Raw genomic sequence first — 21,997 nt, 5'->3', positions numbered from 1 at the left:
CAATTAAAGGGGAGGAATGCAGGAGTTTTCTTTCCCAGGACCGTAACCATGCAGCCTTAAAGGGGAGTAAAAGTAGCTAGGGTGGCTTGCATCTCTCTTTCCTTTCCTCGGCTCTGCTCTCCCTCCCTCCCACCGAGCAATAATGAGTCTTATCCAGAAAAATGCTTGTGCATTTTTGCCTGGTGTGTGTGTGTGTGTGCAATTGTGTTTGCATTGATGTGTGTGATGAAAAGATAGAAAGGAAGAATGAAAAGCAAACATATCGAATTATAGGTTCCCATTATCCTGAATGGGTGATGACAGAAAAAATCAGATAAGCTTTCTAGGATTGTCTGCCTCAGTTTCCCTTTTAACCACTCAGGTGCTGGCGTATGTTGCCTAAAAACCTCTCCCTGAAAAACAGAACATCTACACTGGCTGACATGTAGGGACTGAAGACATCTCAGTGTCCACCTTGCTTGTTATCTCTTACAGAACTGGGAGAAAGGGCCTTAGACGTCCCACAAGGGGCCCTTCAGTTGGACAGTCGCACTCAATATCTTTGATATGTCTCCTTTCCTCCGGAAGCTCAGCATTCTGATCCCCGAACCTGTCTCAGTCCTAACCCATGAGACCCCAGGAAATCATTCCCCTCCTCCGGAAACTCTCTGCTCCCTCTGTTTCCTGTACTCATCTCTCCATCCTGGCCCTTGACCAAGGCTTCACAGTCTCCATCTTAGCTTCTCTGGGGCAGTCCCTTTAGTGCAGATTTCTTTAACCTCTGTCATCTGCTCTCTTGTTTTCTCCTTCTCTACTCTCTCCTTAAGGTTACCATCTACTCACGGGGTCCATTACCATCTTCATGAGAACCTCCCCGGTCAACATCCCACCTTGGTTACCATGCTCAACCTCAACATCCAGATGTCCACTGTCACCTAAGAACAAGACTGAATGCGTTATGGCCACCCTCAAACCCACTCTCCTGTTTTCCCCAGCTAAGCTAGTGGGCTACCATCTTCCAAACACTCAAGTGAGAAACTCCAGGGTTTGTTTTGTTTGTGTTGCCTGTTTCATTTGTCTTCCAAACCCATCCAGCTCTTATGCACTTTCATTTGTTCCTTGAAATTAGCTTTTAAATTGTACCCTTTCTTTTGTGTCATCTTGTTTTTTGAACAAATAACACATTCATATGGGCAGGAAAAGGACCATATTAAAAGGTGTACATTGATATGTGTCACCCCCTTCTACTCCTTGTCTGTCCCTTGACCCTGATATTGCCTTCTATAGGTGACCACTTTTATTATGGTATTTCTTTATGTGAATGCAAGGAAATACTCACTTCTACAATCTCAGTTCAAGCCCTCACCCTCCCACCCAGGTAGAATTGTGATAGCATAGGATGAGGTGGTGCAGTAGGATATTTAAAAGTGGCTCTGGGGAAGACTTCTAGGTTGGATTCCTGGGTCTTCCAATGACAGATATGTGGCTTTGGGAAAGTAGCTTAACCTCTCTGTGCCTCAGTTTTTCCATCTGTAAAATGGCATAATTATTAAACTTATTTCACACACTAGTAGGGTGGAGCGAGACAGAATGCAGCTGCTTAGAACAGTGGCTCGTACGTGGTGAGCACTTAATAAAATTTAGCTGTGATCATTCTTTACCTGTCATAGTCTAAATATTTATGTCCCCATCCAAATTTATATGCTGACACCTAATCACTAGTGTGGTGGTAATAAAACATGGGGTTTGGGGGAGGTGATTACGTCATGAGGGTAGAGCCCTTGTGAATGGAATCAGTGCCCTTATAAAAGATACCCCGAAGAGCTGCATTGCTCCTTCCACTATAGGGGGACACAAAGAAAAGGTGCCTTCTATGAATCAGGAAGTGAGCCCTCATCAGGCATTGTATTTGCTGGGACTTGCAGCCTGCAGAATGGTGAGAAATATGTTTCTGCTGTTTATAAGCCACCAGTTTATGGTATTTTGTTACAGCACCCTGAATAGACTAAGACAATATACAATGTAACTTTCATTCTAGAATTACCTCAATAAAACATATTGCTTCCTCATCAAAACCATTCATTGTTTACAGAATAAAATCCATACACTTCAGGCCATCATTGAAAGCATTCCAGGATCGGGCACGGAGCTATTCTCCCTCCACTGCATCTCTCTTTCTACCCATGTGACACTCCAGCCTCACCATATGAAACACTTATTTCTAAGATAACACTCACACCAAAACTCCTGACCTTCATTTATCCTGATCTGTTGGTTAAGAAAATGCCCTTTCCTCATTCTCTGCCTATAAAAATGCTATAGATTCAAAAATTCCACATCTAGGAAGCCTTCTAAGATTTCCCACCCCACTGAGAACTGATCACTCTCCCTTTGGACTGTTCCCAAAACTTTTGTCTACAACTCTTCCTAGTTCTTAATCTTTTTCTGCCTTGAATTCTAGTTTGTTTCCTGTCTCCTTTTTTGAATTGAGAGTTATTTAAGGGCCGTGAATCTGCCTGTATTTCTTGCCCCTCTTTTTTCTTTCTTCCATCCTCCTCCTGTGCCTGGCTCTGCAAATGTTTATTGGACCTGATAGATTTATCAACCCTCAGGGGTAGAAAGGCCTTTGATAGTCATCATAATTAAGTAAGAGATGATTTGCTAACTATTGATATATAAGTACTTAATAAATGGTAACTATTATTGGTATTGAAAGTAGGAATAATAGCATATTATTGTTATTGATACAACATCCCATTTATTGCCTAGACTCTCTGGGTAGAGCATCCCTGACTAAGCTGCTGTCCTCCTCCTGTTTGCACACTCTGGAGCTGGGGAGTTTATCACAGCCTAAGACAGCTCAGTAATGCCCATGGGCATTGACACACATGACAAAGTTCATCTCTAGAGGAAGCTGAATTCTGCTTCTCTGAAGACTTTCCCAGCACACGCATACATATACTCATTCCTTAAATATTTATCAAGTGCTGACTGTATACTAAGTATTGGGAATCTGAAACCAGACCTAGTTCATATGTTCATACAATTTTCACTGTCCAAGTACATTCATCAGTCAACTCTGCACCTTGTAGGTCACTCTGATGAAAGGATGAATCGGGCAAGGAATTGTCTGTTGTCATCAGACCACCAGAGTTCTCTTTCTTCCCATTCTCTCCAATTCACCTGCACCCTGCTGGTCTTGAAAAGCCACAGGGCCAGGAATGAATTCTCTGCTGTGGAAACATAAATAGGTTCAGCAGATGTTTGGCGCCAGAGGAGAAAGCATTGCCTCTTAACGATGAGGTCAGAAGCCAGCTCTCCTTGCAAGCACTGACCAGGCCATACGCCAATCATTGGAGGCGTAGGGAGGAGGCAGAGCACCCATTGCTCAAATATTAGAACGGATGACTAGAGAACTGAGGGGGCATTTGGTAATGTCTCCAAGGACGTGGAAGAGAGCTTTTGTCATTACAGAACAGGTACAAGCATGCACTACACAAAGACACGCACATGCACATGCATGGTTGCAGTTTTGCCCAGTTTATATTCTTTTAATGGCCTTTTCTCTATGTTTTTCTCAATTGGCAATTTGACCAAATATTTATTAAACATCAACTATGTGCCCAGGACAGGAGACAAGACAAGCTACAGAATAACAATTGGAGATCATTCAATAGCTAAATAAGGTACTATTAATTTACGTTGTTCCCAGAGATAGGATCATGGAAAGATTTCTGCGGGATGAAGATATCAGGAAAGATTTTATAGAAAAAGTAGAATCTGCATATTAAGGATAAGTGGGACCAGATTTGGGAGGCGTCAGTGGTGGGTGTGGTAGAATTAAGAAAACACACGGGTTTGAATACCTACACAAAATCCATACTGGAAATGATGAGACAGCTTTGCAATGTCACAGGTGACATTGGCAAAGGGGAAAGTGGCCATATGGAACCTGATAATTACCTCCATCCCTCCTATCGGACCACGCTTACCCCTCCAAGTAAACAAAATAAGGGGTCCTCTTAAGGTTTCATATAAGGAGGAGAAAAGGGAGATTTGCTCATGAGGACAGAGCAATCCTTCCTCTGTTTAAGAGCAGATTCTTGCATCACCTCCTTTCTGCATTGTCTTTTACATTTAATTAGATCTCCAGATTGAGCTTTCTGGACAGCCAAATGACAAGACATGGCGATGTGCCAGGGTGGAAGAGGGAAGGGATAATGAATCAGGAGAAAGAATTTGCTACATGAGAAGTCAGAAAAACAAACCAAAAAATGGCATGTGTAAAGGCCCTGGGGTGGAAAGGAGCCATACCTGCCGGGGAAAGACAGAGTAGCGCATTGTGACTGGGCAGGTAGAGTAGTGGGAGAGTAACCCAAACGCAGCTGGTGATGTAGGAAAAGGAGCAGATTGTGCAAGGCCTTGAAGGCATGCTAGGACAGATAATGAGGGAGAAGAGGGGCCACCAAAGAGCAAATATCACTTATTTCAAAACATATCTCCAGTTGGAGGTTGGATAACAGAGAATAGAATGTGCTCCTGATCAGGGATTGGGGGCTGGAGGGAGGGAATGGAAATTATAGGACCATAGATGGGCTGGCTCACAGGCGTGAATCAATGCAAGACTCGCTGCTTTAGTATTTATTTATGTTAAAAATAAGACACCAGACTGCTAGTATTTCCAGGAATAGACATTTTACACTGCTGTGTCTTGGACGACATTTTTCCTGCGGCCTGCGAAATGCTCTTTTATTTGAGCTGGATCTTTAAAAAGTCTCCTCTCCTGAGCATCCTTCCCTCGGTCCACAGGCAAATGATGTCTCTCTTTCTCTTTTCTCCCAAGCTCTTGCAATGGCAAGATCCAAAGCATCTCTGCAATGGCACCTGCCCTACTCTGCTTGGGTTAAAATTGGCATGATACGTGTCAGCGTTGCCCCTTAGGTGATAAGCTCTCTGAGGGTAGAAACTGGGCGTCAATGACCTCTACACTTACACAAAGTCATGAAAATTGAAGGGCTAAATAAATTCTAAAAATGAGAGTTTTCTGGTGTGTCCTGAGTTTGACACCATTTGCCATTTGACACTGTGTAAGGGAGGAGGAGTACAATGGATGATAAATACATGGGCTTTGTATTAGTCTGTTCTCACGCTGCTAATAAAGATGTACCGAAGACTGGGTAATTTATAAAGGAAAGAGGTTTAATGGACTGACAGTTCCATGTGGCTGGGGAGGACTTGCAATCACGGCAGAAGGCAAGTGGGGGACAAGTCACGTCTTACATGGATGGCAGCAGGCAAACAGAAAGAACTTGGGCAGGGGAACTCCTCTTTATAAAATCCTCAGATCTCGTGAGACTTATTCACTGTCAAGAGAACAGCATGGCACAGACCCATGATTCAGTTACCTCCCACTGGGTCCCTCCCACGACATGTGAGAATTATGGGAGCTGCAATTCAAAATGAGATTTAGGTGGGGGACACAACCAAACCATATCAGGCTTACCATGGGCTGCCCCCAAGGACACACAGAATCCTGAAAAATGTACAAAATGGCCCATTGTTTGGTTTGTGTTGCATCTTCCAATTTCTTTAGATGTTGCAGAGAGTTGGGTGTCAGGGGTGGGCCATTCATCCAGGATGTCTGCCTGGGTCCTCATGGCCACTCTGCTTAAGAGGAAGGTATCAGCTCTTCCCATCTGGACTTTCTTCTTTTCTCCTATTTCCCTTGGCCTCTCCATCCTATGTATTCTTTCCCGGATTCTTTAATCCTCCTCCTCAGCCTCTGCTAGGGTTCATCAAGCACGTGGTTATGTCTAGCTGTACCTTGGGTGATGTGGGGGTAGCAAGGGATCTTGCACGTGGAATATTTACAAGGCGTGTAGATTTTCATCTGATCATCCGACCCTTTCTTCATGTGTGTGATTTGTGTCTATGTGCTAAAAGAATCTATCACCTCTACTACTTTAAATCATATTCCCAAATGACCCCAGCCTGGGTCTATGTCATGTTCCAGGAAGAGTTGGCGGAGGGCAGGATAAATCTCATCACCCACCGCTTCTGATTTCTGGCTATGACCTAGTCACTTCCTATGTGGGAACCTGCTTCTGGTCCTCAGCAGAGACTGGAGGACCTTTCACCTCTGCATCCTTTATTATCCACATGTATTTCTGTATCCAGAGCTAGAGGCATTTGCAATGACTCTCCAAGGTCACCAGGGTGTGGCCTGGAAAGGCCAGCAGGAGGGGAGTCAAAGGAAGTGGGTAGTCATAAGCATCCCTTGCTTCATCCAAACTTTTATCACAGCTGCTTACAAAGTATCTAATTGAGCGATTCCATTTTAACCTTGTTTTTCTGTTTCCTCCCAACCCTCTAGGGAATACATAAATAACAAAGGGAGAAATTACAATGGTGAGAATTTCGCTAAGGAATCTAGCCCATGTTGACAGACAGCCCTAGATTCAACTTGTGACTGGGGTTTAGGGAACCTGGCGTCGGTCCCATGGCACCTTTATTAGCTGGGTAACCTGGGATGAGTCTAACCTTCATGATTTATCTTCTCATCTGTCAAATTGGGCTAAAGATCTCAGTCTACCCCAGGAGTCTACTGTCAGGGTCAAATAAAACGAAAGAATGTGTATAAAAACATCAAAAGTAATGTCACCTTTGTCCTCTACCCCTAGAATCTCGAGTCTACCTACCTCCAGGTGCTGCCCCGCCCCGCCGGGGCACGGTGATTTCCCAGCAGGATTGCTCTCTGGGAGATGGGATGGCCAGGCTCCCTCACGCCCAAGAATGAGCTGCACTGCCCTCTAGTGACAGTGTCCTGTCTAGCAATAGACCCAGAGGTGCCTGTGTCCTTCCCAATGGCTGACTGGTGGGGAGAACGGATCATTTTCTTGGTAGCACTGTGTCTGACCAACCCCTCCTTCTGCCTTGCCTCATAATTCTCCACATTTCTTCTGTATAAGTTCCACGCGGTAACCCATTGCACACCTGGAGGATCATATTTTTGATACAGGCAGTAACTGCTGCTCCTTTTCTTTAATATTTTAAGAACCAACACATATTTGCAGGTGTCTCTTGTGGGTAAGGCTATGCGCAGGCAGTGAGCTGCCACTGCTCCCCCACCTCCCATCTCCCTCTTCTGCCTTAAGAGGGAGCTGTGCGCAACCTTCCTCAGCAAGTCAGCCTTCTGGAGACTTCCCAGGGACAATTACTGGGCCCCCTCCTCACTTGTGGAAAGGACTCAGTGGGATCACAGGGGTTGCCTGAGAGTCTTCTCTGTCCCCCACAGTGCCCATCACAGAGCAGGCATGGCACAGGCATTCTGGAAAGTTCTACTGAGTGAATAGTTGACCTTTATGAATGCCTTCCTTGGATAGATCCTGACATTCTGTAATATGTGCACACCTTTCTGAGACTCACTTTAGTGCAGAGGCTGAGTCAGACAGTTTTGAAAACGTTTCTGAGCCTCAGTTTCTCAAGCATAAATTGGGTGTAAGAAGGTCATAAGCGCTAAATAAGATAATGCATATGAATTGCTTAGAAAATGACAAGCACTCAGGAAGAGGACGCTTTGGGGATTTGAATCAGTCTGAGACATGGCAGAGACCAATGTGGTATGTAAGGTGGCTCCAGAGATCTGGGTGAAGGGAGCAAATGGGGTTAAGGAGGGGACAGTGTTCGCACAGAAGGTGAGAAGGTGCATACACATGCTCACCCATAAGCCAGAGGTTTGGGACAGAGGACTTCCATGTATAGTGAGATCTCAGCTAAAAATTTTGTGATTTAGAGGTTACAGGCACCTTTACCTCTTGGGATAACTGTCTAGAGGAACCCTCCTGAGCTCCCGAGCACTCTCATCTCCAAGGAGTCCAATCAATGTATGCTCTAGTTAGGGGACTTAGTCAGAAAGAGGGAGGCAAAGGACAAAACCTTCCCCTTATAATGGCTTTGGGAGGGTGATATCCAGGACTCTTGAACAACTAGAATGCCTAGGACTTGGGAGCCAGACAACCTTCTGGAGACACATCCAGCCCCAGCTGGCCCTAGGGAGAGTGGCAACAAGAAAATCCTTCTTCCAGTTGTACTCTCCCTTTGCATCCCCTGCAAGGAGGTGAACCCCTCTCACTCCCACCCTCCTTCTCTCTTCCCTTCTTCTAGGTTTTCAAGAGGGGGAGAATTTCTGAAGGAGCAACAGCATCACCAGCTGCATGTTCTCCTCTGCTGTTGTTCCTGAGATAGAATATTTAAATAATAGGACTGATGATAAATAGAAATCAGCAGAAATAATCTACTCCTGAGGAAGGAAACAATTGCTTGATTTAAACACCAGATCTCTTGTCTGAGTGCTCTCAGTGCCATGGTCCACATTTGACCTTCAGAGATGGATTGAAAGAACCTCGCATAGGGGTGGAATGCAGGCACAGTGCTTCCAGAGCAAGGACTGCAGGCTGAGAACAATGGTCTGGCTCCTTCTCTGTGCAGCGAATTGGAAACGAGGCACAATAGCCACTCCAGATCCAAGGCTGCTTCCTTCCACTCCATGTTGGAGACGAGTCCTCAGCATGAGGACAGAAAGCAGGCTGGCATTGCCAGTCCTTGTTATGGATTGTTTTGATCTCAGCTTTCAGCATTTCTACCTTCCCACAATAGGTGGAGGAAGCAGAAAGAACGGTCTGCCCAGGTTTTCCAAAACCTTGGGAAAAACAACCAGCCTAAAGAATTGCAAAGAGACAAAGAATTATATTCTTGTGAAGGTTGCAAGGCCAGATGATGTGGTGATGCCAGAAAATTATTGATTGATTTTGGGGTCCAGAGGCCCCTAAATGGGGATACTGAAATCAGCCCCTTGTTTGGCAGCAAGATGGTGTGAAGGGGAGAGAAGGGAAAGGGGAAGGAGAGACATCTGTCCTTTCCTGGGCTCAGGCATGAGAAGGCAGATTTCAAAGGCAGAAGAAAAGGGCAGCATCAAGGCAGGCTCTGTTCCTTTTGTAGCGCTAGGGAGCTCTGGAAGTGTCAGCCGATGAAATAAGCCCAGGCTAGGCATTTTGGACATTTCTTGGTAAGGTAAGGTTGATCTTATCATAGCCTGTAACCCAGTTGAAAATGGAAAGATTTAGAGACTAGAAGGAGCTCTGTATCTAGAGAGGGTTGTGATAGGGAATGGGTGCTATGTCCAACAAATCATCACATCCCACAGTTCCCATGGGAGGCTAGGTGAGGCATCACAACAAATGTGCATAGAGCAGTGCTCCCATAGAATAGGGAGTCTAAGAGAAGACAGTATCTGAGATTTTCAGACCATGTGCCATTGCATGGGCCATTTCCTTTGCCTGGAGTGTTCACTCCTTTTTTGTTTAGAGGATTCCTAACGATGCTTCAAGAGCAGCTCACATCTTGCCACCTCTATGAAATCCCCCGTAACAAAATAATTCTCTCTCTCTACAACATTTGACAATACCTCATTCATAATTCCATTATATGCAAAATTTTCTATTATTAAATTAATCCATTTCACTAAATTTTGAGCCCTTAGAGTAGATTCTGTGGCTTTAACTACCCAGTGTATAACAGCTAGTAATTTACTAATTCATCCAACAATTGTAAATTAAAACTCAGGAAGCAGGCTGGCAGGTAGCATGAGGAGGTTTGGTGAGAGAATTCAGGGCAAGAGCCATCAAGGCAATACTCCAAGCCCAAGGTGAGGGTGGAAACAAAGGGCAAGGACATGTCTTTGTCCTAGTGGAATTGGATACCTGGCAGAGTTTCAATGCAGGGATGGCAACACGGGAATCTTGGGTTCAGGGAGGAGAATTGGTTGTGGGAGCAAGGCAGAGGCTTATACACAATTGAGCATTGGGCCTGAGAAAGGCTGGATGCTGATTGAGTCTTATGAATATTGAACTAAAAGGGCTTTGAGGCTCCTTAAAGGAAGATGGTCCTGGTGTCCAGGCTTGGGACCATGCTGAGTCTGCTGCTGGGGACATAGCCTTGAAGTGCTCTCAGTTGCAGCTGAGGAGCTGAGGGTACAATGAGCCAACAAGTCAATAGGCCAAACTCATGACCATTGCTTTGTCCTCTTTTCTCCAAAAACGGAACACAGGCACAGATATCCCAGCCTTCTAAACACAGCAAGGCACATTAGCATCTGATGGAATCCCGAGGGAATCTGCCTCCTGCCACCATTAAATATTAGACATTTTGTGCATAGAATTGGCATATGAAACCTGCAGCAGAGACACTGATGAACCATCCATGCAGGTACTACCTGCTTCCTCTGTGTTTCACAGAGCCTACTTCTAGTTTTTTTGTTTGTTTGTTTGTTTTTGAGACAGAGTCTTGCTCTGTCACCCAGGCTGGAGTGCAGTGATGTGATCTGGGCTCATCGCAAGCTCCGACTCCTGGGTTCACAGCATTCTCCTGCCTCAGCCTCCGAGTAGCTGGCGCTACAGGTGCCCGCTACCATGCCCGGCTAAGTTTTTTGTATTTTTTAGTAGAGATGGGGTTTCACCATGTTAGCCAGGATGACCTCGATCTCCTGACCTTGTGATCTGCCCACCTCGGCCTCCCAAAGTCCTGGGATTACAGGTGTGAGCCACTGCGCCTACAAAAAATTAGCTGGGCTTGGTGGAACGCACCTGTAGTCCCAGCTACTCAGGAGGCTGAGGCACGAAAATTGTTTGAACGTGGGAGGCAGAGGTTGCTGTGAGCTGACATTGCACCACTTCACTCCAGCCTGTGTGGCAGAGTGAGACTCCATCTAAAAAACAAAACAAAACAAACAAACAAATAAAAACAGTTCAGGTCCTAGCACCTCTTTGCAAATTCTCATCTCATAGAAGAGCTTTTCATTCTAAATTTGAGTCCCCGTCAGGTGACTTCAGATGAATCTGAGCCTTAGTTTTATCTATAGAACAGGAAGAATAATGCAATATTGACAGCCAGTGAGATCTGATGAGCATGGAAAACATTTGCAAGGTCTAAACAGCACCTTTGCCCCTTTCTGCGCATACACTTCTACCCCCTTTCTGCTGGAAAGTGCTCATTTCCCCGTTATGTGACTCTAATGGGCGGCACGACTTCTGTGTAGAACCTACCCCTGTTCACAGTTGATGAGTCAAGTCGTGAGCTCAAGTCCATTCAGTTCAGTTTTGCTGCCAAATGAACTTACTTCAAATTTATATTTTAAAAAATTCTGTTTAGATTTCCAGGGCACTTTGAATTTGGGGATTGTGGAGCATGGACTGTGGAATTGTAAGTAGTTGAGTCTAGGCATATTTGGATCATACATGTCTGTCTTCTCTATTAGAACATGAATTCTTTGAAGGCAGGGATGAACACCACTCCGTCCTACAATCACTTCAAGTTCGGCATGTCCAGAACTGCACCTAAATGGGGAGTGAGAAACCGTTAGATATTAGATATTGAAGTGAAGCCGGGAGCATGAAGGATTGGGGTGAAGCGGAGCGATGCAATGACCCTGACATCTTCCTCCCCATCTGTTCCTCCACCTGTGTCCTCCGTTGTCTTCTCCACCATCCAACCTGGAAATCTGAGCCACTTGCACTCTCCACCCTCCTTTACTCTGCCACACCCAACAAGCCTCCAAGCCTCGCTGATTTTGCCTCCTAAATATTTCTTATATTTGCATGTTCTTCTCCATCTCTTCATGGGTTGACTTCATCATCTCTTGCCTGGACTTTAGTAGAAGCCTCTGAGTTGGTCTGATTTCCTCTCGTTTTGTCCTTCTCCCATTCCCATTCTCTCCTAGCCCTGCTGTATTGATGGAACACATCACTCTTAAAATTTTACCAATCAGAGATCAGCCTGGCCAACACGGTGAAACCCCATCTCTACTAAACATACAAAAATTAGCTGGGCGTGGTGGTGTATGCCTGTAATCCCAGACACTTGAGTGGCTGAGGCAGAAGAATCACTTGAACCCAAGAGGCAGATGCTGCAGTGAGCCAAGATTGTGCCACTGCACTCCAGCCTGGGTGACAGAGTGAGATTCTGTCTAAAAATATAAATTTAAAATAAATAAATAAATAAATAACATCTAATTAATGTATGTGGCTTTTTTTGCTTGCTTTATTCCCTGGCCATTGGCATCCCCATCTAGCCTGGAAGACGGGTTGGTCATTAGGGGAGGCATGCCCTCCCATTATGGGGTAAATTGTGTCCCTCCAAAATTTATATGCTGAGGTCCTAACCCCCAGTACCCCAGAATGTGACCTCATTCGGAAGTGGGGTAATTGCAGATTTAATTAGTTAATTTTAGATGAGGTCATACTGGAGGAGGGTGGGCCCCTAATGCAGTAAGACTGATGTCCTTATAAAAAGGGGAACTTTGGACACAGACACACACAGGGAGAATGCCGCATGAACATAAAGGTAGAGATAGGGATGATGCTTCTCTGAGCCAAAGAATGCCAAAAATCTCAAGCAAATCACCCAAATCTAGGAGAGAAACATGGAACAGATTCTCCCTCACAGCCCTTAGAAGGAACCAACCCTGCCAACTCCTTGATCTCAGACTTCTTGCCTCCAGAATTGTGAGACAGCAAATTTCTATCATTTTAGCTACCCAGTTTGTGACCCTTTGTTAGGCAGTCCTAGCAAACTAATGCACCTCCTCGGTGACTGAACTCTGGGGCAGGAAGCTTGCTCGGCTGGGCAGGGCTGCAGTAAGGAATTATGGGGCTCAGTGTGCCTCCCAGCTCAAGTGCTGGAGGGAGAGCTCCCAAGGATCCCAAGTCTGCCTTTGCCGCCCTCTCCAGACACGGATTCGCTGACAGCGTGAAATCTTGGATCTCCACTTTTTCTCTTTCAATCTGAGTCAGAGCCCATGGGGTGCCCTTCAGGAGCTGTGGGTGCAATATGCTTTCCATGTCAGAATTAGCCAAGAAGTGGGCTGCTGTTGCCTTTTTCCAAAGCACAATCCCCCCTGCTGGTCCATCTGATAGGTACTCTTGCAAGAGAGGAAAGATATGTTTCATATCTTTTACTATCAGTAAAAAGTATGTTTCATATCTTTTACTATCAATTTACTAGGAAGAGTGTGCTTTTTAGGGGGAACAGATACTACCTGAATGGCCTTCCAGACACTTTAACCACCTAGAAACCAGACCAGAAAGAATTGCTTTAGCCACTACTCCATGTGCCCTTAGTAATGCTAAGCACACCTCTGAGCAGGTTGGAGACCTCTCATAATACAGATCGTGGATGCAAAATAACTTGTTGGAGCGCTTAGTCAATTTCCAACCATTCCTTCTTCTCTGTGCTATCTCTGGTTGCAGACACGGGTTTGAGCTGTCAGCAAGAATTGTGAATGTTGACTGTGTGTGTGTGTGTGTGTGTGTGTGTGTGTGTGTGTGTGTGTGAGATTGAGAGAGAGAGAGAGATAGTTGGAATGACTGACATGTATCTTTGATGGCTGTCCAACCAAAAGAAATAGGATTTTCAGATTTCTTGAAAACTGTAGTGATTCAAAATCATTGCCAGGGAGATTTTGAAGTTTTATTAAGAAAAACAGGAAATGAGAGACTCGTAAAACCCAGGGAGGAAATCTGACATTTTAAGGCCACTGACTGACTCCATTTGAGGCACTAACAAGAACATCCAGCAACCTGTGTTTCAGATTAAACAGATTCTTCTTGATGAGGGAGCATTCCCCGCGAGATACCTTTGAGGGCAGACCTGTAGCTTACATTTGAAGCTATGAGACTATCGCCCTCTGCTGGCCAGAGGCTCTTTGCAGCTAAATCCTATGCATCCACCAATGAGGAAAAAACAAATTCATCTAATCCAGTGAGTCCAGGTGGGATTTTTCTCTCTCGTGTATTTACATATATTTCATTTCCCAATTTATTGTGGGGAAGGGGCATTTGGTGAGACAGAATAAAGAAACAGAGTTTTTAATAGCATACTCATTGAAATTATAAGAGGCTATCACAATCAGTAGGGAAAAGGGTTATTTTTTGTGTAGATGCTTCAACCTGAAGAATTGCTTTTTCTTACTGATGCTAAGACTTAAAGCTGCTTACGATGATATTGTCAAATAAGAACCTACCACTGGCCCACCAGGGAAGAGAAAGAGTAGATGCTTGGGTCAGGGTGGGGACTCTACAGTTTGTAGTCTTTCCAGATGAAATAGGGTCAAGGGGAAGTGTAGGGGGAAAGAGGGAGGAAAGCGGGCATAAGAATATTCCCGGCTCCCCTCTTAAGGGGCATCTGTATGACCTGGGAGGCAATTCTTTGAGAAATGAAAAAAAAAATTGTCCATCTTCCCGATCAATTTACTAGGAAGAGTGTGCTTTTTAGGGGGAACATATACTACCTGAATGGCCTTCCAGACACTGTGGGGCACTCGTGTGGATCCTCAAAGCCCTTCTGTTGGAACTGGATCCCATTTTGACATTTTAGGGCATATTTGGGATATCAGTAGAGATGCTTGGGTGGGGATTCCCTCTCTGTAGAATTGTTTGTATTTGGGTTATTTGGGTTTGAACTACTCACTTATCTATTAATAATAACCAGGCCTTCTACCATAGTCTCCTTTTATCTTCAAAAATAAAGTTAGCTGGATAGTGATAGAGCAGAATAGTGATTAAAGGCATGGATTCTGGTGTCAGACTGGCTGGATTATAATCTCAGCTGTGTCTCTTATAGCTCTATGACCTGGGTGAGCTATGTAATCACACTGTGCCTCAGTTTCCTCATTTATAAAATGGGTATAAATGGTACTTACCATGTAAGGTTATTGTGAGGGTTAAATGAGTTGATACACAAAAACTACTTAAAACAGTTCCTGGAACATAGTGAGCCCTCAGTACTTATTTTCTGTCATCATCATCATCATCATCATCATCATCATCATCATCATCATCAAATGACCAAGACTTATGAGGCCAAATATTTGTCCCCGCTAACCGCCACCCCATTTTGCTGTGATCATGCATGCTCTTGAGAGTGAAAAGAGATATGCTTGGGTGGTATGGTTGACAGTACTGTTCCATGAATGGGCTGTATGTACAAAGTGACCCTCAATGCAGAAGGAGCCAAGTAATCAAAGAAAGAGGCAGACAAATCCAGTTTGTCAGTTCTGAATGATTTATTAGGTGGAACTCACAGGCAGAAGCAAGGTCTTGGGTGGTCCCAAGACAGGTGGATCTCTGCACCACAACACCCCCCAGACCCAGGGCTGATATCTTGAAGAAAAAGCATACATGCTCTGGAAGAGATGTGTAGATGGCTATGGGTGTCATAGCCTTTGATTTCTGTAACTACAAGAGTTGTTTTGGAGGAAACTTTTAATGAATAGGTGTCCCTACATAAAGAGTAATACATCAACTAGACATTTGGGAGGCATTCCTGAACTCGGGGTTAGTCAGAAGCTACATGATGAATTACCATTTAAAATAAAGTCATTCTTGTCCCCACAAGTACAAGTGTTCACTAACATCCAATCCACTTCTTCTAGAGACATGGAAGACTCCTGCCTGGAATGTGGGCAGGGCCAGGTGAGTAGCTCTGGTCAATGAAATGTGAGTGCATTATGTCTTCACTTCTGGGCTGAGACAGTTAAAAGCCCAAACATGATTCTTCAGGTTTTTTTCCTGTGTCACAGCAACAAGAAGGTCATATGTTCCAGAAGTTGCAGCTATAAGGTGGGTGGGGGGACCTATGTGACTCTTATCCATGGGTAGCACAAGTGAAAAATAAACTTCCGTGGTGCAAAGTCACTGAGATTCAGGAGTTGTTACCATAGCAGAGCCAAGCTCAGTGGTTCTCAGTCTGGTCCCAGGTAAGTATCAGGGGATGTTTAAGAGAGGCAAACCCTCAGGCTTCACCCCACGCAAGCTGAATCAGAGGCTGAGGATGGGGCCAGGGTCTGGGTTTTAAGAACTCCCACAGGTAATTCTGATCTAGCTCAGGCTTGAGAACCACAGCTGTAACTGATTTTGAGTGAAACAGGTGCCAGAAGCCTGAGGTGAGATCCCACTCTGTCAGCTTCCAGTTACACAGGGAGCTTGCCCCAGAGGCCACCAGTGTTTGGGATGATCCATTCTACTTTACTTCTTTCCTTTGGTAGAGATAGTTAAGCACTAAACACCTGAGCATATTTAACTACAAATATACTGATGTGGTTTGGCTGTGTCCCCACCCAAATCTCATTTTGAATTATAGCTCCCATGATTCCCATGTGTTGTGGGAGGGACCTGGTGGGAGATAATGGAATCATCGGGTAGTGTCCCCCATACTGTTCTCATGGTAGTGAATAAGTCTCACGAGATCTGATGGTTTTATAAGGGGAAACCCCTTTTGCTTGACTCTCATTTTTTCTTTGTCAGCCACCACGTAAGACGTTCCTTTGCTCTTCCTTCATCTTCCACCATGATTGTGAGGCCTCCCCAGCCATGCTGAACTGTGAGTCAATTAAACCTCTTTCTTTTGTAAATTCCCCAGTCTCGAGCATGTCTTTATCAGCAGCATGAAAACAGACTAATACATATACTATGGCCCAAGCTAATTACCTGAAGTTAAGAAATGACCTGGAAATAGGTTCAACTGTAGCTTTAAGAAGGTGAATTCCCAGTTATATCTGAAACTACCAGGTTCATTGCGTTCTTCCTCATTCTTTGCTTGACATCCCCTCTCTGAAGCAGAGAAGAAAGAGTCTGATGATCCCTGTTTCACAGAGGAGGAAAGTGAGGCTCCCCCACGCAGTCAAGTTATTTACCCACAGCCTGGAGACATAGCTTTGCCCTGCATACAGCCCTACTGCTGCACCTCACACAAGCAGTACTCCGTGAAGGGTTGTAGAAAAATGAAGATACAAAGACATTTGCTGGCCTCACACATTGCTTAATTGAGCTTGGCTGAGTCTCAGTCGGGTGCTCATTGCTGTGCCTGGGTGGGTGCCCCCAGAACTAAAGTTGAGGGTGGAGGCAAAGCTAAGGGTAGACGCGGGAGAGACAAAACAAAGGGCTGGGAAGGAACAATCTGATCCAGCCCTCTCTGAGCCCTTTGCAAGGCAGAGCTGTCCCAGAGAAGTGAGAGCCTGTAGTCAGCAGGGGGCAGTGTTGTTCTAACAAATACTTTAATAATGGCTAGTGAGAAGGCTGCCCGCGCACCTAAACTTTGGCAATACTCATGTAATTGAATTGATCGAGGCCAGAGGGTCTGGTCCATTTGAAAAACAAAAACAGCGAAAAAGATGGGCACCTATATACCCACTATCTATACTGGGATTTTCTGCATAATTCTTTCAATGTTTCCGTCTGGAAAATGTTGTAATAAATTTTTGGAAGAAAAAAGAGGATGGAGCCCTAGGTTGTGCCTGTCTCAGCCCTGTTGCTGCGGGTGGTGCACCCATCTGGGTCCAGACCCGTAGCCACTGGGGGCAGTGGCATGGGTCTTCACGGAGTGTCTTATTCTTGACATTCCTCGTATTCTCCCTGCCCAGAGTTATGCCTCTGTCAGCTCTCTTCTTTGCTTGCTCCTTTTTCTCCTCTGCTATTTCTCCTTTTTCCCGTCCCCCTCATGCTCTCTCCTCTACCTCCATATCTAACTGTGAGTCAGGTGGATGGCTCATGAGTCAGCAGGGCCAGTACTGGCGATATGAGGGGTTAGGTGTGAAAGACAGCAGATTCCGTCCCTTCAGAGTTTATAGTTATGGGAAGACAAACTGACAGAGGCAGAACTTAGAGAAGGAAGGTAGGAAAGCACTGAAACCATGTTCTCTGGGCCATAGGATACAAGCAAGTTTCAACCTCGGATTCAACCTTGGCAAAGGCTCTCTAGTTGTTCAGGACTTCCTCATCATGAACTTTCTGGAAGGCACCTCTTCCATGTCCAAACACCCTGCAGGGTTTCCTGAGATAAAGCCCATTCCTATACCCAAGAGACAAGTGGTGGATTTCTTGATGTGGCTGTGTGGGGGAAGCTCAGCTCAGCTCATCCAAGAGGTCTCAAATAAGCCTCCTTGTGGTATTCTATAATCCATTCTTCCACCTACCTGAACCATTCCAAGACTCTGTGACCCAAGGATGACCCAGATTTGAGTCCAGCCTCCTAGGACCACTCCATCCAGAGGCAGAACTCAGCCAGGTTCTAAATCAGCCTGGCTCCATGACCCCAGATACTAGCTTACCCTTCTGAGAAGGAAGCCATTTCCTGCTGCTCTGCTGCCAGGAGCCAGGATGCCCCATCCGGAACTGGGTGTGGGGAGATGAGAGGCACCATTAGCAGCCATGGCTACACTGGCATTAGCAGATTAATGAGGCTTTTTGAATAACAAATGTAGCTTCAGCCAACTGTTGGCAATTAGTTAGAGCAAAGCCATGCTGTGCTCTGGCTCTGTCAGCTGGGACCTCCAAAGGAGCATTACAGCAGGAAGGACGAGACTGGGAGGGAAAGAGTTGAAATTCCACCTTCCACATTCCAGGCCGGCCCTGTAGGTGTACAGTGACCCTGGGCTATGTCTTCTCATAACCATCGTTATCTGAGATCATATTGAGAGACATTCAAGGCAATGAGGGGCCTTGAGAGATCATCTTGTCTACCAGCCTGCCTCCACTCAGGACCACACAGTGGTGCTTCTCGAGGTTTAATGTGTATGTATATAGGTCACGCTGGAACCTTGCTCCCAGGTGACCGCTGATGTTGCTGGTCCAGGAACTACTTTGAATAGCAAGACCCATATCAGAGAGACGGGGAGAGAGAAACAGATAGGGGCCAGGGAGCATGCTTTGGAGCCCAGAGCACATTTATTTCATTAAGCTGAGATCTTAGTCTTTATAATTCATTCATCATTTACTTCATCATTCATTCAACAGCATCTACTCTGCTAGACAGCTGAATTCGCATGTATTGGTACAGATAGAGAAGGGTGAAAATAGCCTGGAGTAACCAGAAAGTCTCCTGGGACAGGAGGAGAAGTCTGGGGAAAGCAGAGTGAGTACACGACTGGGCCCCCGGGGTGGGCCTAGCTGCAGTCTAGCAGATGCTGCTGTACTCCTGCCTTCCAGGAAGGCCCTTCCAAAGCTGCAGTGACTACAGGCCCACCGCCAAGGCAGGCAGGGGGAAGGGAGAAGTAATGCTCACATCATCTTCTCTTTAAGAAAGAAAATGCATCTTAAAAGCAGTGGGAGCTAATTTGCTCTTCTGTAATCAATCACCCAGTACAGGAAACAAAAACACACGGAGATTCAAGGCAGGCAGGCAGGCAGGGGGACTCTGTAGAGAGGATGCTCTTGGCTTCATGGGTTTAACAAAATAAATCTTAAGGATATGTGGCATGAGCATGTGTACGTTTTGGTGTGAGGAGGTGTGTATGTGGGGGGCCATGTTTAAAGTGGTGCCAATCTTCTCCAGGCTTCCAAGTAGTCTCGTCTCATCTTACCTCTCTTTTGGTCTATATGGGGGTAGCAGGGAACTATTATTTCAGTTAAGGCTTCTCTGAGCTCTTACCTCTAGAAAAGGAAAAATGGCCATGTGCGGTGGCTCACACCTCTAATCCCAGCACTTTGGGAGTCTGAGGCAGGTGGATCACTTAAGGCCAGGAGATCAAGACCAGCCTGGCCAACGTGGTGAAGCCCCATTTCTACTAAAAACATAAAAATTAGCCAGATATGCTGGTGCATGCCTGTAGTCCCAGCTACTTGGGAGGCTGAGGCAGGAGAATTGCTTGAACCTGGGAGGTGGGGGCTGCAGTGAGCTGAGATTGCATTACTGCACTCCAGCCTCGGTGACAGAGTGAGACTCTCTCTCTCAAAAAAAAAAAAAAAAAAAAAAAGGAAAAACATCCAGATGTCACCCTGGAAACAAGGAGCTTAGATTTACCTCCACCTTTCAGCTCATCGCTGGCTACCTTCGGTTCCCTTCCAAGCCTTGGCTTCCCTGTCTGTAGAATGGGGAGATTCTCACTCTTCCTTCTCTGTCCCACACCACTGAGGTGAGGAAAATGACAGTATTACTAAACCTGGTGTAAGGTAAGCTGCAGGGGAACCTGGTGCTCGGGCTATTTCCATCTGAGTCTTGGGAACAGCCCATGACAGTGTTAGGCGGTGGCTGTGGAAACAGCACCCCTTGGGAATGCCATATGGTGTGACGTGCGTTTTCTAACTGTTCCGTCCTCACTGCTCAGAGAAGTGCCCCAGCCAGCTCCCTTTCTCACTTGCTGTCTTTCCTTTCCCGTCTTTTCTTCCTTTCTTCTCCCTTCTCCCTCATACTGTTTCTTTTATCCCTGTATCTGTTGTGACTATAGTTTCCAAATTAAAAATTGGGACATAGCCTGACAATATGTCAGAGTATTTGAAATGTGGACATCCACAGGCATTCTGGAATGGGTGAGCTTAACACCCCTCTCCATGTGCTGTCCCCTCTGCCTGTGTCTGCGTGGGGCCCCAACTCTATGGTCACATGATAACACGTTGGGGTGAGTGTGATGCCAAATGCCCAGATGTTTAGAAATGTCCAGATGGTAGATTTAATGTTTGCTGTTTTGTATATTCTGGGTGCCCTGTGGACACAATTCAGTAAAAACAAATACATGAATAAATTTTAAAAACCTCTACAACCCAAGCAGTGAGTTGTTTAGCATCTTGTCTTCAAAACAAGTTGTAGAGATTGGGTTTTTTTTCCTTCCTGCTGGCATTAGTTTGGTGGTATGCAATGCAGACTCCATATAAGCCATCTCTGACCAAATGCTCTGAGTACCTTCCTAGGAAGAGACTCTTCTATGAAAGAACCCTATTGTTTGGTTTCTGAAGCCACATGGTCTGTATAACAGTGAGTGTGGTCCCTGGTTCAAATCCCTACCACATCATCCATCTGTCCATCCACCCACCTACCCACATGCTTTATTCCTTCCCTCCCTCCCTTTTTCCCTTGCTCCTTTTCTCCCTCCTTCCCTCCTTCCAAACTCACATGTCCCCTACACACCCTGCACTGTGCTAGATACTGATCCTTGTCTGCTAGGACTCGGGGTTTATTGGGTAAGACAGATGTGCACACAGCAGTTGTAGAACATGTTCAAGTGCAATTCTTCCCCAGGCCTATCTCTGGATATTTTCACCTTCTCTGACTTCATGTCCTATGCTCCCACCAACTTCCCTGCACCCGCTGTGTCTCCAGGGTGGGAGCTCAAAAAATATTAGAGAAGGGTTACTCCTTTGTAGCAGAGAGATTTCCTTCCCAAACACACGTGGGTGTCTGGAAGAAAGAGAGATTTATACCCACAAGTTTGAATGGTGTCCTTGTCTCTCCACTCTCTCTAGAACACCTAGTTGATGTCTCCCCACAGAACAGCAGGCCTCCTGCCATGGAAGGCAGCACCTCTCATCTGGGGTGGGGGACTTTTCTTCCTGCAGAATGTCCTCCCCTTGCATCCCCACCCCCACGTGGAAGCAGATGGACAGGGGGATGGAGCCAGTTGTTTGTATCAGTTCTGGCTGGTGTTGGCCTGGTGGGAGAGTGTAACCAAGAAGAGAGAAGGCTTGTGGCTTTGGGAGCTTAATTAAACATGTTTACAAAGTCCAGGCCTGGTTAGCTAGTGGGGAACAATGAGACAGAGGATGGTATTGTATTATAAGATTAATAAACCAATTAAAGAAAGACTGCAGCGGCCTGGTGGCCCCACTGGGGCAGGAGGCGAATTTGACAGCTGCTCTTTTTTGATGATTGCCACAAATTTCGCAAGAAAAGACAGCCTGGGTTTTCCCCAGTCCACGAGAGAATACCCCAGGCTGTTGTCCTGTCTAATCGCTCAGACTGCTAGTCAAGTTGTTTTCCAAGCCTGTAGGTTGGATGTCATGTTTAGCCAACTGGAGGAAAAAACAAAAAAACAAAAATAACAACAACAACAAAACAAAAACTATTTCTTCTTCAATCCAAAAAAAAAAAAAAACCACACACACACACACACACACACACACATAAGAGACCATTTATTTTTTCTTGGGACGCACCATTCCTAGGAAGAGTGGGATAGGTTAGGCAGGTGAATTTGGGG

Source organism: Macaca fascicularis, chromosome 1 (assembly GCF_037993035.2).
Source record: "Macaca fascicularis isolate 582-1 chromosome 1, T2T-MFA8v1.1".
Taxonomy (NCBI): domain Eukaryota; kingdom Metazoa; phylum Chordata; class Mammalia; order Primates; family Cercopithecidae; genus Macaca; species Macaca fascicularis.
This window is presented reverse-complemented; position numbering follows the sequence as displayed.